Raw genomic sequence first — 19,004 nt, 5'->3', positions numbered from 1 at the left:
GCAGACTTTTGAAACTGACTTCATAGTCATTGAATCTGATACCCTCATGTTGGGGCCCAGACATTAGTGTGTGTTTTTTTGATGTTGTTATTTTAAAATATATTTTATTGATTTTTTACAGAGAGGAAGGGAGAGGGATAGAGAGTTAGAAATATCGATGAGAGAGAAACATCAATCAGCTGCCTTCTGCACACCTCCTACTGGGGATGTGCCCACAACCAAAGTACATGCCCTTGACCTGAATTGAACCTGGACCCTACAGTCTGCAGGCCGACGCTCTATTCACTGAGCCAAACCAGTTAGGGCACAGAAATTGGTGTTTTACCTAATCTTTCAGGCGACTCTGATGCAGGTTAATATTTGAAAACTGCTTCTCTAAATAATACTTTCCAGGGACTCAGGTATGCTTATAGAAGAAGTTAATTTGTCACTGGGTTATTGAATACTATTGTGGTTCCCACAAGAGCAAAATATGAATAAAGGATTCTCAGGGGAGGATAATTAACATAATCATGGAGACAGAATCATATCCCTAGGAGTTCAAACTAAATATATATAGTTATATGGGAAATTTAGAAAATCAGAAATGGTATAGATTACATGGATTTATTTGGGCAATGTCAGAATACCATAAAGCAACAACAGTAAAGAGAAACTTGAAAGAAGAAATCTGTAGGAAAGTAAAAGCAAGAACAACCTTGTCCACGTAAAGCAAACACATGTAATTCTAACATGTAAAGTCATCTTTGAAGGTAAGATTAGTATCCTATTAAATTTACTCATCAAGAGTCAGTAATGCTTTATTGTTGTAGGAACAGATTTTAGATCAGTTTGCTTGGGTTCTTCAACTTAGTATTAGTAGCTATATGATCTTGGGCAAATTAACCTCTCTGTGCCTCAGTATTCTCATCTACAAAATAGTACCTACAACATGGCATTGTTGTGCATATATGTAAAATGGTAGTAAACACTTGATAAATGTTAGCTACCACAATCATGATGTCTTCTTTGTATCTCCTACTGCATATGGCCTATCATTTAAGTATTGATTGGCTTAAGTTGAAAGATACTTATAAAACTCTTAGGAATTTTATAATACATACTAGAGGCCCAATGCACGAAAACTGTGCACTGGGGGTTCCCTCAGCCTGGCCTGCACCCTCTCGCAGTCCAGGACCCCTTGGGGATGTCCACCTGCCGGCTTAGGCCTGCTCACTGGGGGAACGGGCCTAAGCTGGCAATCAGACATCCCTCTGACAGCCTGGTAGCCCTTGGGGGATGTCCAACTAACAGATTAGCACTGCACGATGGTGGGAGAGGCTCCCGCCACCACCGCTGCACTGGCCAGCCATGTGCCAGCTTCTGGCTGAGCAGCACTCCCCTGTGGGAGCGCACTGACCACCAGGGGCAGCTCCTGAGTTGAGCGTCTGCCCCCTGGTGGTCAGTGAGCATCATAGCAACTGGTTGTTCCCAGTTGTTCTGCCAGTTAGGGTCAATTTGCATATTACCCTTTTATTATATAGGATAGACAAGGACTGAAAGAAAATATGGATAAACAAGGACAGCTAGATGCATTCCGACTAATGGCTTAGGCAGAAGGTAAATTTTTTCATTGACTTTGATTAATAAAAATATTTAAATAAAGGTTGAGATAACTTGATATATATTGAATCCATAATTGGCAATTATAAAAAGTTAATGATATTTGAACTGAGTTAAAGAGATAAAAATAGAATCTAAGATTAGAAAGGATCTTGGCTAGCACCTATTCCAAACCAATTTAAGAATCTATATTTAATAGCCTCCCTGTGAGTCTTGGTATGACTACTTTTGGTCATTGAAACCTCATTATTTGACAAGATAGCACATTCCAATTTTGAACAGTTTTAATGCCTAGAAAGTTATTACTCATACTGAGCTCAAATCTGCCTCATACCTTCTAATTCACTGGTCCTCCTTCCTGTGATTTTATAAAATATAAATCTTGCTGAGTATTCCCACCTACTGATTACATTATAATTGAGAAGAGTAACATTTCTGAACAAACTAATTTGTATTTCTGTTAGGGTTGAAATAAATACTACACTAAAATTCCCACATTTAAAAATATTTGCAATGTGCTTCTCTCTGAGTGAAGGCACCACTACTGGCAGGAAGGAAATGTAAAGGACTTGGCGCATATAGTTTATTGCGGAAGTCAGCTCTGTACACAGTAGTGGGAATAAATGTCATAGGTGCTCTGACAGAAATAGGTAGAGGCTACACTAGGAACACAAAGCAGAAAGAGGTCATCAGAAAAGGCCAGAGGGTGAATAGATCACCAGGCAAATGAGAGGAGGGGCAAGCATTTGAAAATTCATAAAGGTATAAAATATATTGTTATTTTGGAATTCGAACTGATGCAGCATGGCTGAAGCATCGGGCACCACGGGGAGTGGGTGCAATGAGAGATGAGCCAAGAGATGGGCAGATGTCAGAGACTGTAGACCGAATGGTCCTAAAGACTTACCTGGATTGATTGCTAACACAAGCTCTAACCTTGTAACCATCTCATCCACTACCTCAGGAGTGCCACCAGCTCTGAAACACGTAGCACAGCCTCAACATGGTGAAAACCTGAGTGATCATGGTCTGACCTCTTCCCAAGGAAGTGTTATCGACTGACTGTTCTACAGGAGGCAACTGAGAGCTCAGTGAAGTTAAGTGCCTTATCGAAATCTGAAGATTATGGGGACTAACATAGGAAAATTAATCTTACAATTTGCTGAGTCCCAACTTTTCCAAATACTTTTGGGTCTTTTTCATGAATCAGAAAACGAGAAAAAGGAAACAACGGGGTAAATAACATACATAGTGTGGCAGGGCTTCAGTGAAGAGGAATTGATGGGATGCAGGCACCAGTTGTTGACAGATCAGTAAGGAAACCCCCAGAAGAGCATTCAGCAAGGTTCAGCTCCCATAAGTTGTCTGAACCAAATGCCTTATTTTCCCTATGGGGATCCCCACCGTCATTAACCCGGGAAACTCCATTAAGAACACAGAGTTGATGGAAGATTCCCTGCCCACACTAACACAGTGCCGCAGAATTAACCTTGGGTAAGGAAAATTGTGAGTTCAAGAAAATTTGTAACACTAATGACTTTAACAAATCTGAGCTGATTAACAGGATGCCACGAACTGAAATCCTTGTGTTCCAATCAATCCTGCAGGAAACTCCCGGAAAGCACACTTGAGGGAGAAAAATCCATGAGATACTCTAAGCAGGTTTCTTTACAAAAAGAGTACAATAATCGGAAAAGATACAATATACTGAAAAATAGGGCGATTATTAGCTAGTAATTTTTAAACAATCACTCTGTTTGGTAAATAAATGTCAACATTTACATTTATTCCTCATGAAATGAGTATTGATGCTTTTTCAAACAAAAGCCCACTTGAGATAGATACTCATCAAAGCAAACTCTTCCCTAATCAATTGGAGGTAGTGGGGAAAATACCATGATGGGCATTTATTTCTATGCTAGGGCCATTACTAGAATGGGAACTTGTAAGCTATTGGTCATGTGAGGAATTGAGGACAACTTCTCCAGTATTTAAATAGATAAGTTGCAGAAATGGTCTGGACAAGAAGTAATGGGATAGCATTTGAGCAGGAAAGGGGGAGCAGAGGTTCTCCCCCATCATGATTTAGGGTTGAAGGATTAAGAAAGTATTTGGATAGCTACATATCCACTGAGTGGCTGCCAATAGAAACACATCTGGATAGTCCTATGGGTATTGGTTTACCTGCTTAATTTTCCATTAAGGAGAGAATACGCTTCTCCTCAGAAGCTGTAGAAAACACCCACTCCTTTCTTCTGGGTTAATGACCCAGAATTCACTGATCATTAACAAGTAATCATTCTTTGTGACATGGAACCATGTGGTTGTTCATCTCCCCCCATGGATGAGGTGAAACCACTGCACATATAAGTGACTAAATATTCGATGACCATCTTACCAGATTCTTACTCAAAATGAGTGGCCAACAGTCTCACATCATTATCATAGTGATGCTGATATCGTCCATTGGTATTCAGTATCCATTTTTACCTTCTTCTGTGTTTTCTTCCCCCATTCTGTGTAGCAGGGGCTGGAAAGCTAATTATATTTCCCAAACTTCCTTGCCACTATAGTGCCAGATGTTATTAAGATTCTCCCAATGGATTACATTCATGAAATATTGTAAGTGCAGAAGGAGATGGCGCTCAATCTTCCTGTAGCAATGGTGGCTGAAGGGTGGTGACTGGCAGTTGTGAGTTTTTGCAGCATTTTCACTGACTACAGATCAGATTTGTGATATGGAAAGACAGTGATGCTCCCTGAATAAGGTACTAAACTTCTCCAACTCTTGGATGACTCGTTTGTAAATGCCAGGAGAATAATAGTACCTATTGCCCAGAGCTACTTTGAAAACTGAGTCTCTAGCAAGGAGGTGTCAGGAATTACTGCTGCTGCTTCTGCTACATAAGAACAATTTAGAAGGACGCCTGACAAAGGGAAGTCTTCAACAGTGTTGGCTAAGATGATGCTGATGGTTGGAAACCAACAGGATATAACTGGCAAATAAAGAGATTTGATGGTAGAGACAGAGGACAGCTCTGTGGCATAAAACAAATTCCTTAGCCTCTCTGTTCCCCATTTGTTTAACATTCTCAGTTTAAAATGGAGGATATTGCCGAAACCGGTTTGGCTCAGTGGATAGAGCGTCGGCCTGCGGACTCAAGGGTCCCAGGTTCGATTCCGGTCAAGGGCATGTACGTTGGTTGCAGGCACATCCCCAGTAGGGGGTGTGCAGGAGGCAGCTGGTCGATGTTTCTCTCTCATCGATGTTTCTAACTGTCTATCTCTCTCCATTCCTCTCTGTAAAAAATCAATAAAATATATTTAAAAAAATAAATAAATAAATAAATAAATAAAATGGAGGATATTATCAAAATCACAGAATTATTAAATGGAATAATACGTCCATAAATTTTGCAAAGCATAATACAAGTATTTGTCATTATTACTTAACATAAAAAAAAAAAACGTTGAAAGGGATCATAGGAAGAAGCTGTGACTTCTAAGGAGAATTATGCAAATCAGCATGAAGGGAAAGAACTTTGGACTGGGCTTTGAGGAATGGGTAGATTTTCTACATAGCGATAGCAGAGAGAAACTTGCCAGTTTGAACTGAGGCATAAAGTTGAGAAATTGAAGGGCCAATATAGAATACATTCTTCTTCTTCTCATGTCTTTTTGCTAGCAGTTATACCACATAAGTTTTGAGATACAGTTAAGAGAAGGAATCCTAAGTGGAATCTCCTAATTGGCTTTCTGCATACTTAACATCACTTACAGAGAAAACTAGTGATGGGGGCAAGATGCATTGAAAAGAGAAAGCTCATGGGCATGATTATGTAGGCTACAGAATTTAAAATGCATTCTTCTATGTTAAAAGCAAAAAATAAAAAAAGAAAGCTTCCTACTAGCAGCAAAATGTCAAGGTGGCTCGGATGGTGAATATTATTCCGTTGCCATGATTCCTGTGCTTTTGTCAGCATAAGAATTTTTAACACAAGCACACCACTCACCGGAGGGCTGATTGACCTCCTATTAGGTGACTCCATTCCAAAACTCTAAATTGGAATAATAACAACGGCCTGAGAGTGGGTTATTTAATGAAAAGGAGATTTACAATGATCATGCCAGTTTCGAGAAGTAAATGAGCAAAATGATCACAGACCCATGCACTAAATAAATAAATAAACTCTGAAGATGATGAGGGCAATTGGAGTCAAGTCATATTCATGTGGCTTCCAGAGATATCAAAGACAGTTGTTTCTTTGAAGAAGATGTTCAAGAAAGAAACACAAACCCTAGCCAGTTTGGCTCAGTGGCTAGAGCATCGGCCTGAGAACTGAAGGGTCCTGGGTTCGAGTCCTGTCAAGGGCACATACCTTGGTTGCAGGCTCGATGCCCTGCCCTGGTGCTGGGGGCAACCAATGAATGTGTCTTTCTCATATCAATGTTTCTCTCTCTGTGTGTCTCTCCCCCTCCCTTCCACTCTCTCTAAAAATCAATGGGAAAATAACCTTGGGTGAGGATTAACAAAAACAACAACACAAGGGCTATTTGGCACATAGCTCAGCACCTAAAACTCTGTCTCATTTTCATCCTCAGTGGATTTCTGACAAACAATATTAATTTTTACCTAATTTAAAATCAAGAGACTCTATTTTAATCTGTTCTTTAATCTGGGAAAGTCAACATTGAGTAAGGCTGTCCTTACTCAACACATCCTGTCTGAAAGTACATATTTCAAGAATACAGGGCAGCCAGGGATGAAACACAGCAATCAACCATTCTGCTTTTGGAACATGGCTTAAGTAACCCCTAAAAAGCACTGTATCTTTTGAAAAATGTAAAGAGAGAAACATTAAGTCAGTTCATCAACAAGATAGCAAGAATGGTAATGCTGCGGTTGTTATGCCTATCAGTACAATAGAGTAAAAAGTCATGGTGGGAGCTGCATCATTGTACTCTGTCCAGATGTGGGCTGCAACAAGATAATTGACTTATAGCAGCTCATAACAAGCACTAAGTAAAATTTCAACTCTAATATTTGGCACCCAACTCAACAAAAGCCATCAAGATTAAATTACATATAGAGATACAGGCAGTTTAACTGTGCAAAGGAAGCAGGGCCACTATAGAAAACAACGTGTCAACACATTGGGTACTCTTTATTTGACCATATGACTAAAATCTGGGGCTCTGACATCTGGATTTCAAGATTTAGTCCTGCCATTTTGAGCAAGTACGACTTGAAGCGAGTTGTATATCCTGTCCTAGTCTCAATTTCCTCATCTACAATATGGGAAAATGACTTTACATAACTAGAGATTACTTGTGAGAACATTTCAATGATTCATTAAAAGCCTTATACACTGTCATGGTTCATTTATTTGTCAACTTGGCCAGGCCATAATGCCCAGGTATTTGGTCAAACATTATTCTGCAGGTTGTCTATGAATTTGTTTTCTGGACCCTAGTGGTCAGCTTGAATTTTACTACTTGCATTTTCTAGGAACCCTGCAAGCTGGGAAATCAACCAAAAATTTGGTCCCCAGCTAGAGCTGAAAGGATTGAAACTCCTCTGGAGGGTGTTTCCACAACCCAGACACAAGGGATTCTTATAATGCACCATGAACACTTGTAAAGCTCAAGGAGAGGGTCTACTTATTGTTGTTATTCACATGACTTACTATAAAAATGCTTCGCTATTCCTGTTTGATTGCAATGCATTGCCCTCTAGCCAGTTGTGGTATTTCATAATATATTGCTCATCTGCTCTATCCTCATCCCCAATGGAAGAATTCCAAATTCCAAACTGTAACTGGCCCAAAGGATTTGGGATAAGCGATAGTGAACTTGTGTGCTTAAGCACTACACATGTCATTATCTCTTTTAGTCCTTACAGACTGCATACTATTTTACTGATTTAACTAATTTTCCAAGGCCGGAGATCGGTGACTCTTTGCCAGTGATTTTAGTTGTCCTGTGAGGGCAACAGAAGATACTGAAATTGCGTTGGTCAGCAAGTTCCATTAAGTGGTTTCAGGAAGGGGTTGTCAGTTCAAGTCAGAAAGTTCATTGGATCACACTTGTTGAATCCACTACATGCTGGGCACTAGGCAATGCTTTGTAATTGCAAAGAAGAAAATACTTGTTTGTCCTAAAGTACGGAACATTTTTTCATAATGTTAAATGGTAATAAGTGAGATAGAGAAGTATATGTAGAGGATTATGTCAACTCTAAATGTAGACAGAGAAAGAAGGTTTGGAGAAAATAGCTAAAGATATTAAGTGTCCTGGGCTATATTTGAGTGGTACATTTTAGGTGACCTTTTCTTTAAACATGTTTTCCAGTTTTTCTACAATGAGTACGTATTGCATTTATTACAAAAAAAAATACTAGAATTAAGTACTTTAGTTTTTAAGTAATATTATCTGTGAAATACTCCAGAGCTGTTTCCATCATTACAAAAAAAAAAATTTAAAAAAGAATATGTTAAAATACATATATTTTGGTTCTATTGGGCCTTCAACTGATTAGATAAGACCCACCCACCTTAGGGAGGATAATCAGCTTTACTCAAAGTCTAAAATTAATTTCCAGGGGTAATTTTTTGTTATCCAAAGACTAAAGATATAAATAAGCTTCCTTATCTGTTCTCTGTGCCTGTTTTCATGTGATTGCTTGTTTGTTTCCTAGCCTAGCTTTTTATTAGGGCAGAGCTGGTCAAGTCCCAGCTTTCAGTCTGATTGGTTGGGGGGAGGGGCGGTGCAGGCGGGGTGGCGCTGGCTTATCTCAGTCTCTGCTTCTGCTGAACCCAGGCTTGCCTTCTGTCCTGCAGGGTTGATATTATCCATCCCCTCAGTTTTGATGGATACTGATAAACCCCCAGGAAGCCACACTATCAGCTTTCATGCTTTCGTCTCTTTCCATACCTTCTCAGTTGCTGGTGCCTGAAGATTTCCCTTCTTTCGTGCAAGGCCATCTGGGCCTTAAATAACGTATCCTATCTTATCCAGCAGGCCCTGGTATTATACAGCAAGACAACTGTCATGCTATCTTAGACCACTATATTGCCATATCAGAACTAAATTTCATTTTCCTTTTACTACTTAAAACATTTCTATAAGCCAGATTACTCGATTGACCAGGTATACCATTTTCAAAGCCTTGTGGGATAACATTTGATATAGGAGTCATATAGCTAATTTTGAGGTAAAAAAAAGTCTTTAATGAATATTTTTCATTTGTAAGTAAGCCTTTGTAAGTCTACTCTGGGAAATGAGAAATCACAATTTGATGCCATCTACTTAGTGGCAAATTATCTGCCAGACATTGAATACAATTGTTTAATTGAAGTTACTTGTGTGTTCACTATTCTTAACAGCAAAATAATGAATCTGTTATGCTGAAATGTCTATGCCCCCTGGGTGGTATTTTCTAGGATAATTGCAAGCCAGTCTGTCTTATTCTCTTCCTTGGTGAACCCCAATTTTAATTTTTCTTTAAAGTGGGGTTCATTGCTGAGCCTTAATACTTTATCTGGAACAGAGTGAGCACTTATTAAGTTTTTGGTGACTAATAATCATGGTTAATACTAACAGCCACTTGGTGAATTTTTTTTGGTTTGTTTTCTTTTCTACCTATTCTGTCAGGTTATTTAACTGGAACTTGAGAAATGCTGAACAAAAACTCGTACCATGGGGGACAGCTACTTCTCTCATCTTTTTCAACTCTCAAATCAGGGTGCTCTTTGTTGGGTGCTCTGTTTTGCTTTGCTTTGCTTATCTCAGGTGAGGCAATTTGATATCTGAATGTCTAACAGGCTCCCGTGAAGTGTATTAAGATGACAGTTAGTAAAAGGGCATTTTTCTACCTAAGGTTCTGCAATGAATCAAGTCCTCTTATATTTTCTGGGGGAACCAATTGAAACATTGAAAACTATGATAATGGATCTTTCATCAATAACAGATGTGATTTGTAAAGTGAAAATCTATTTTGACTGATGATGCCTCATAGCAATAGGGAAGATTTCTTCTGAATAATTAAAATGAAAAGCATGTGATCTATCATTTGCGTAGGATTAGAAATTCAGTAGTTATCAGTCTTGTCCAGCCATTTTCTGGCTTTAGGACCTTGGAAAAGTGTGACCTTTACTTCCCTTTTTCAAAAGATAAGCTCATTTCCTACACATACATCCCTCAGCAGGACGATATAGAGCACACATGTCTCTGGACGCCTGGGCCAACCGAAGGACTGACAGATGTGACCTCCTGCTCCGCTTCCCAGCAGTTTTCAGGTATGGATTTGGAAAGATGGCTCTCCCAGCCAGCACCTTGTTGAAAGATGAGTTTCAGCATGTTCTGTGGTGGTTGTTGTAAAATAACTATAACGTATAATGTACATATCAGCTAGGACTCATTTGGTTGCAAGTGACCAAAATATAGTTCAAACTAGAAGACATGAAAAAAGAATTCACTGGTTTATCTCCCCAGATGAGGGGAGGTAGAATGCCTTCAAGAACGGCTGGGCTTGGCACTAGAGAATTGTCCAGGCTCTCACTTTAGCTCTGCCCCTGGCTAGTGCCTCTCTCAATGTTTTGGTCTCATTCTCCCCAAGGAGCACAGCCACTGACACTCAGAGATGCACATCTCAAAACACACTATTACCAAAGAAAAGAGGATCTTTCCCCACAGCATTACTTAGAACAATAAAATCTGGGAAGGGTTCAGAATGGCCCATTTTGGGCCATGCATCTACCTCTTGACCAATCCCTCATTTAGCCAATCACTAGCCTGAATCTTCTGCACACCCCTCTGGTCAGGAGGGAAGGGACTGTTTCTGTAATAAAGGGGTGGTGGAGAATAGGCAAGCACAAGAGGCACTATATATACCTAACTGGCTAATAACACATGTTAACCATCCTATCTAATAAAAGACAAAAAGGGTAATTAACCATACCTCCGTTACGCTTCCCATTAGCTAATCAGGGCGATATGCAAATTAACTGCCAACAAAGATGGCGGCCGGCAGCCACGGTGCTGAAGCGAGCAGGAGGCTTGCTTGCTCCAGTTATGGAGGAAGCCAAGGTTCCCTGCCTGCCGCGGCCCGGCTCTGAGCTCCAAAAGCAACAAAGTTTCAATTATAGAAGCTAAACAAACCCCAGATACCTGCTTTCAGCCAGCCGCGGCCTCAGAGCTGGGAGCGCCAGTGACGGCAACAATGTTTCAATTGTAGAAGGTAAATAAATCCCAGAATAAAAAAAAAGAAAAAAAGGAGAGGCTGGGAGCTTCAGTCGCCCATCAGCCTTGAAACGGCCCTCAGCCCCTCACCCAGACTGGCCAGGAACCCCAGTGGGGACTCCCACCCTAAAGGGGGTGTGGCCAGCCTGAAAACAGCCATCAGCCCCTCATCCAGGCTGGCCAGGCACCCAAGCGGGACCCCCACCCTGATCCGGGACACCCTTCAAGGCAAACCAGCTGGCCCCCACTCGTGCACCAGGCCTCTATCCTATATTGTAAAAGGGTAATATGCAAACTGACCCTAACAGCAGAAAGACTGGGAATGACTGGTTACTATGACACACACTGACCACCAGGGGGCTGACGCTCAATGCAGGAGCTGCCCTCTGGTGGTCAGTGCACTCCCACCTGGGGGAGCTCTGCTCAGCCACAAGCCAGGCTGATGGCTGACAGTACAGCGGTGGTGGTGGGAGCCTCTCCTGCCTCCTCAGCAGCGCTAAGGATGTCCGACTGCAGCTTAGGCCTGCTCCCCGCCGGCAAGTGGACATCCCCCGAGGGCTGCCGGGCTGCCAGAGGGATGTCTGACTGCCAGCTTAGGCCCAATCCCCCGGGGAGCAGGCCTAAGCCAGCAGGTGGTCATCCCCCGAGGGGTCCCAGACTGAGAGAGGGCACAAGCCGGGCTGAGGGACCCCTCCCCGAGTGCACAAATTTTTGTACACCGGGCCTCTAGTCCTATAAAATAAAAGCCTAATATGCAAATTGTTCAACCGGGAGTTTGACAGTTCGCTATGATGTGCACTGAACACCAGGGGGCGGCGTGAAACATGGCGGTTGTCTGTGATGTGGCGCTGGCAGCCGGCGACAGTGGAGGCACTGCCAGCCCTGCTGGGCCCCGATGAGAGCAGGACCACGGTGGGATGGTGGAGCAGATGCGCGGGTGGCGCCAAGCCAACGCGGGGTGCCAGGTGGGGCCGCAGGGCTGTGAGGCTGGGGGTGCGAGCTGGGGCTGTGAGCCTGGAGGCTCGAACTGGGGCCCCGATCCCTGTAGGCCTCCACAAGGAATCCTACCCGTGCATGAATTCGTGCACCAGGCCTCTAGTTTTATTATATAACGAAGTACATAAGAATACAGTGTGTTTATATTTAAGAAAATATATATTGCTCTGTGAGCATGTGTATATGTATATATTGCTGCATATATGTGTATATGGATGGGTGGATTTTCTGTATATTTCTATACATTAGTGCATGAATATGGATATAGTTATTCATGAATATATTATATGTATTACTGTTTTGCAAATATGAGTTGGCTTTTCCCTTTCCAGTGATTCTATTCACATTCCAAAATCATAATTACCTAATGAATTCTTTTCTATCCTCTATACCCCGGAGTAAGTTGCATTTCAATCAGAGTAGCCTGTTTATTGCCCCCCTATGTGTCTGATTTCCTTCTCTGGAAAGACAGAGGATCATGCAGACATGTGGCAGTGTCGCAGTGTCTCCTGGGCATAGGGCGCCACTTCCATGTTGGGGTACATAAGTGGCCTGGCTTCCTATATAGTTTTCAGGTTGGCAGGACCAAGGTAAGGTCTCTCTAAGACTGGATAATTAGCTAAACAAAATGAGGAGCCCAGAGAATAGGACAAAGGGTAATGGAACCAGAGAGAGGTAAGAAATGGATGGATGGAGTGTGAGGCCATGATGATTACCAACACAGCCAGGAGCTGATTGTGACTTCTAATGTAGTACCCATGGCCTGCTGGGAGTGGTAGGTGCTGAAAGGAAATGGACAGTGTGTGTTCTGAACTTTTGCTTTTGCTCTTTTCCCTGAAGGGTGGCAGAATGTGCCATTCCATCTGGCCGGTGTGGTTCAGTGGTTGAGCATCAACCTATGAACCAGGAGGTCATGCCTGGGTTGCGGCTCAATCCCCAGGAGAGGACTTGCATGAGGTAGCTAATCAATGATTCTCTCTCATCATTGATGTTTCTATTTCTCTCTCTCTTTCCCTTCCTTTCTCTCTGAAATCAATAAAAAAAAAGAATGTGCCACCTCGTGATGTGTCTCTTCAGCATGGGGATTCTTCTGAGCTGCAGACACAGGAGAGACTTTGAAAACAGAGTAGAAGTTACTCTTTTATATGGGAAAAGTGCATTATAAGAGAGCTATTACCAGAGGTCACTTTTTCATCTGAGAAACCTATCTGCATGGAAGGCAAACATGTGTATGCTTATACCAAACATCTGCTCTTCCTATCTTCCTATGAATTGCCCTTCTCTCCTTTGAAGCCCAGACCCCCACTCTTTTTCTTCGCTCAGGGGAGTATAGAAGCCTCCAGTGCCTGGCTGCCTTTTGAATCTCAGATTTTTGTAGGGGTCCTGCATGAAATCAAACTTGTTTTTCTCTTGGTAGTCTGTCTCATGTCAATTTAATTGTGAGACCAGTCAAAGAACTTAGGAGGGAACAGGGGACAATTAAACCCCTCCTACACATCCAACTCTATGTTATTCTTGTCTTTCTATCCTATCCAAATCCTTCTCCTACTACATGCTTCACCTCTCCCAAGAATGCTTTCTGAAACTGTTTTAAGCCACAGGGATGCCTGACCCTTTCATTTGCCAGCAGAGCATAGATTGCCTTGAGATAATGGCCTTTGTTTGGAGTTGCTGTTTCACAACCAGACTGAGAAACATAATCTTGTCTCCACTCAGCAAATATGTGCCCTCATACTTGGGAAAAGGATAAATGATCTTAAAAATGATTAAGCCAATATGCACATACCAAATAAGTAATCTTTAGATGTTCATGTAGTTGTTTTCTTTTCTATAACAATTTAACAGTTGAAATTTCTTTTGCTTTATGATTATACAAATGTGAATATTCAGCTTTTAATTAACAATGACATTGATTAGTTTTAAGCTTTTGAAACATATTTGCATATAATTGTTCTCAATAGACTTATATAAAATCCAAAGCCTATATTCTCAAATATATATATATATATTTTCATGTCAGCTTAGTTACATGTGGACATTTGTTTGATTGCATGGAGTGTGTGCTTTTATTGCCAAGAAAGGAGTGTGTGCTTTTATTGCCAAGAAAGTCAGCTCTGTTCCTTAATTGTTGCTATAACCACAACTTGGGAAAATCTATTGTAACATCAATATGTTATGCACATCTTTAATTAAGCTTATGCAGCCTGTCTGTCATAGCAACTGATCTTAAGTATTCTTATTTAGTCTACTTCAAAACATTCTCATTTTTGAAGAGGTCTGTTTTGGCCTCATTAAATTATTAAGCAAATCAATATGCCGCCCTACAACTTGATTGCTATGTTCGGGAAATCTTGTGTGTTTTCACTTAGCACATTTGAAGACCATCCAAAAGGTCACTCTTCCCCAAATACCAGAGAACCTCTGCAGCGCTGGCATACTAAGATTCTCTTATCAGATATGAGGGAGACATCTGCCATCCTCACTGATCAGCAGAAACATCTGCATGTGGCATTCTATTGATTGTCAGAGTTTCATTCTCTTATCTAGTAGTTCATGCAAATGAGTTGCAGGTTATTTGCTCAGAGAATTATCTTCACACCAGGTCACCCAGTGCCAGCAACAACAAAAAAATGACAGGAAAACTGACTCCATATCTGGAAACTACAAACAAAATCTAGCCTGAAGTACATTTTCTTCTTTTCCCTCAAAATCTGCCATGATCACAACAGGCAGAAACAATGATTACCTTCAACAAAGTCCTGCAGTACCTTAGTAGTTTATATGTTCCCTATCCACTATAATTAATTAATTCAAAATGAACCATTAAAATTTGCATTAAGGAGAAAGCAGAGTTCACAAAATATTGCTAAGCAGAGATTTCATTTTCCAAACACATATGGGGTTATGTTTTGTACTATGTCAAAGGTCAACCAATAATACAGTGATTCTGCCCTAATGTTACAGGTGGAGTCCCCTAAATGTAATCCTGTTTAAATGGAGGGTTGCATTATTAATACAGTAATGACCTGGCAGGGCAAGTCTGAGCAGCTAAGCTAGTGGGCCAGAAAATTAATGGGGGTGGGGAGCAAAGGGAAATATAGGACCTCTTGCAAAATCTAAATCACTTCTGGTCCAAATTTTGGGTTGGCACTGCTTCGTGCGTTGTTGGCTCAAACATAGAATTGATGAGGAATTCTGCGGCCAGCAAAATTCAGGATACCAGCACTCATTCTGTTAGTTGGCACTCATTTTGCTTCCCTGATTCTCAGTACTTCCCCTCTGCCAATATAAGAACCTTAGCTCACACTGGCTGAGAAAGGGAAGGAGACAGGGCAAAAGATGGGAGCCAATCACCAACTGCATGCATGGTATATGTGGTCATTATAGAGTGGGAGTTGTATTGAATTCCTTCTATTCTAATTATTTCTATCTGAGTGCTCAATTATTTCTATCATAGTCCTCATGATTTTCACAACATATTCCTTTGTATGGGTCTGGATTAGGAAAACAATATTCTAACAATGTAAAATATAAGTAAGTCCCAGGTTTATCTTTCCTGTGTTCCTTATCTTTTACTTTTTGTACTTTCCTTGGGAACAGATCATTCAAAAACTGGGTGAATTGATAAAATTAAGCTGAGCTTGAACTGGGTATAATTTACTAAATGTGAGGCCTTCAGGGCAGACTGTCACAGATCCATGAGATTGCCTATACTTCCACTTGGGCCAAGCCAAAGGGACCAGAACTCATTTAAAAAAATAAAATAAAATAACCAGAGAATCAGATTTTGCTCCTAAGCAACCCAGCTCTCCACTGTGTCTACTAAATCTTCAACCTAATTCAGCCACTCCCATCCCCACCTTGCATTTGACAGTAGTGGAGAGACATTTTTTTTCTCATAAATGTTTCCACTCATAAAAATCTTTGTCTAGTGACAGCAATGTCTGGCCTAGCTGAAGCATCAGCCAATAAAACTATCATCAACAATGATTGTGTTTGCAGATACTCTAGATCTAGAAATCATTGCTCATATGTCTACCTGTTTAAAATATTTCTTGCAAGTCTGCTGGTTTCTAGTAAGCATGTGCTTTCTTCTGAGAAACAAGATCTTAAAATAAGTAGATGAGCTCGGTGCTCACCTGGCTCAGCTCAGCCACAGCTATTTACCCTTCTCTAGGTGAGAATAGAATGAATGGGGACATAGGCTGCTTTTGGAGCAAGCTTTGAGGGGCCCCATTGAAGCCATTTTCTCCAAATATCCAATCCACCACCTATCATTTTAGCTGTATTATTTTGGTTCTTGAAGACCTTTTCCTCCAGAATCTTATCTAATGCAGCTATCTCTGGGTAGGGTTGCACCTGAAGCCATTATTTGGTGAGGACCAATGCACAGAGCATTTGAGTACAAATGAAGTACAGACATAGGGATGGTGGGGGTTGGAACTGTGAGAAGAAAAGATGAAATCAATGAAGAGGAAGGTAGAGAGCCTGCAAATTTTGCTTCCCTGTCAATGTAACCTAGAGGCGTTTGAGATGGAGGAAAATCCATCATTTTGTTTAGGTATTGTGTTGTTTTCCAACTCCCATGCAAAATTTCCTGCTCATCCCCTTCACTCATGTTATATGGGGCCTTTCTATCATGCATAGACTACAAGAATAAGTTACCTGCATATCTACTAGTTTTTTTGCATAACATGAAATTGCCAATTGTAAATATGTCTGGTTTGTTTTAGCTAGCTTAATGCCTCATTGCTTCTCTTTAGTTATTTCTTACTGTTAAATAAGGTGAAATGCTTTGTGTAATTCCTGGTCGATAAATATGCTACTGGGCTCAGAATATATTTTGCAATTTTCATTATAAAATAGAAATGCAGAAAAGTGCATACAACATGAATGGATACTTAAAAAAATATTTAGAATGTGAACACCCATGTCACTTTCAACTGGATCAAGAGGTAGCATCTTTGTTGGTGTCCCAGGAACACACACTGCTCACAAACCACACATTTTTCTCAGAGTAACTGCTCTTCTCAATTGTATGATAATAATTTCATTACTTTTTGTTTCTTTTTAGTTGCACCTTATATGTATGCACCTAAGCAACATCATTTAGTTTTGCCTCTTCCTCTGATCTATAAAGGAATCATTCTGTGTGCATTATCTTATTCTTGCACTAGAGGCCCGGTGCACGAATTCGTGCACTGGTGGGGTCCGGCTGGCCCGCCCCAATCAGGGCCGATTGGGCCAGGCTAGCCAGGGGGAGGGGATGTGGGAGGTTGGCCAACCAGCCCCACCCCTGATCAGGGTCCACACCTGATCAGGGTGGTGGAGGGGGCGATTGGGGATGGGAACGGGGATGGCTGGGGGAGGGGCTACAGGCGGTTGGCTGGCTGGCCATGTCCCCTGGTCTCCCAGTCAGGGGGACAATTTGCATATTAGCCTTTTATTATATAGGATCTTTTGCTCAAAACTATGTTTGTGTAAGACTTATTCATGTTGTCACATGCTCCATTTTTTATTGCTGTGTAGTACTTTAGTGCATGTAGCACAATTTTCACCCACTCTCCTACTGATAGACATCTGGGTTGTTTCCAGATTCTTGTGATCATGAACAATGCTGCAGTACCTGCTGTCCATGCATGCCATGTGAATATATCAATGACTGGAAATGCTGGGGCATGGGTTATGTAGATCTTCAACTTTACAGGATAATAGAAGCTGTTTTTTCCAAAATGGTTGTTCCAGTTTATACTCTACCTACTAGTGTACAAGAGTTCTTTTTGTTCCACACCTTCATCAACACTTGGTATTATCAGATTCTTAATTTTTTGCCAATTTGATATTTAGTGTGCAGTAATATGCTTTTTTTCTCTTCTCATTGTGGTTTTAAGTTGCAAAACCCTGATTTCTAATTACTTGCCCTGAATTCAAAGTCTTTAAAATTTAAATGCAAAGTTTGTTATTCTGGACTGTGGTATTTTAGTGTTTATTCATACTGAGAACTTCAAGTCATAACTGGTAAGTATAAGAGAAGTAAAAAACAAAACAAAACAAAAAATCTTCATTCATTGAACATCAGCTAGGAACTGGGCACCTCATGCACTTTGCCCTATTTAATCCTCATAATAACTTTGCTAGTTGATATGGTTAGCCCTATCTTCACTCAAGCCATGCCTGTGTGCTTTTGAAGCCTAAAAATACCAAACAAACAAAACTCCCTGCAGTAATTATGTTTCCTTCCAAAAAATAGCCTCTGTAGGGTCAAAATAATTATCAATATCCTGTGTAAAGTCATATTAAAAATTACACCAAAAGAATATCAAAGGTAGCTTAGCTAATATGACTAATTTAATAACAGCCTCCATACATCAGTTTTTCCCTTAATACTTCAAAATCCAATCCATTAATATTTAAACAAATGAAAGGGTCCTTGATTTGAGGTGGGATTTCCCTCCTGAGAAGAATTTGTGAAAAACTTCAGGCGCGTGTTTCTGCCTGTGACAGGTCCTTGTGAAGTGGTTAACACGATCTATTAGAGTTATAGAATACTAATTGACAGCCAGAAATAAAAGTAACAAAGACAAGAGCGAGACAAACTATTCTCTGAGATCATTTTTATACAGGAAATCAATTAATAGGACATGTAACAAATTCAAGCCACGGACCCTTTTTAAAAAAATTAATTTGAAACCATTTAAAGGATAAATATCAAGCAAGGCTCCTAAGAATTTATGTGTCATTAATGGTGCCTTTTTCTTTCTAACTATAAAGGTCTAATAAATAGCTTGTAAATCCTGCAGATACAGAAACTGTTTTCAAAAAATCAAATTAACCAGATGCAAAGACTCAGGTATGATATTGCCTACAAGAGGGGATGTACAAAGCCAGCTCTCACCTCCTCCCTGGATGCGAAGAATAACTCAGAACAGGAGTAGCATTCTGTGCTGTGCGTAACTTTCCTCTCTAGTATCTTCATAAAATGACCCTTCAATGGGATCTGATCCAAAACTCTTCTCTGGGATGTAGACACACAGACAACTTGTACCTTTGTCACCAACAACTTCAAATGCGGACTTTGCATCTATGAATATTAACCTCACATTCACCCCACTACATAGAAACAAACAGAGATAACACTTTTATTAATCACGTCTGTGCACGTCTCA

The 19,004-nt window shown here is 40.7% G+C and overlaps 1 protein-coding gene across 2 annotated transcripts in view; it reads right to left on the bottom strand.

Moving 5' to 3' along the window:
• The window catches only part of ST6GALNAC3 (ST6 N-acetylgalactosaminide alpha-2,6-sialyltransferase 3), a 507,883-nt gene that overhangs the window by 273,210 nt on the left and 215,669 nt on the right, over positions 1–19,004 (bottom strand). The gene's annotated exons all lie outside the window — the stretch shown is intronic.

The sequence above is a fragment of the Myotis lucifugus genome, unplaced genomic scaffold, assembly GCF_000147115.1.
Source record: "Myotis lucifugus unplaced genomic scaffold, Myoluc2.0 scaffold_25, whole genome shotgun sequence".
Lineage (NCBI taxonomy): Eukaryota > Metazoa > Chordata > Mammalia > Chiroptera > Vespertilionidae > Myotis > Myotis lucifugus.
The sequence above is the reverse complement of the archived record's forward strand: the minus strand, read 5'-3'. Positions and strand labels throughout refer to the sequence as shown.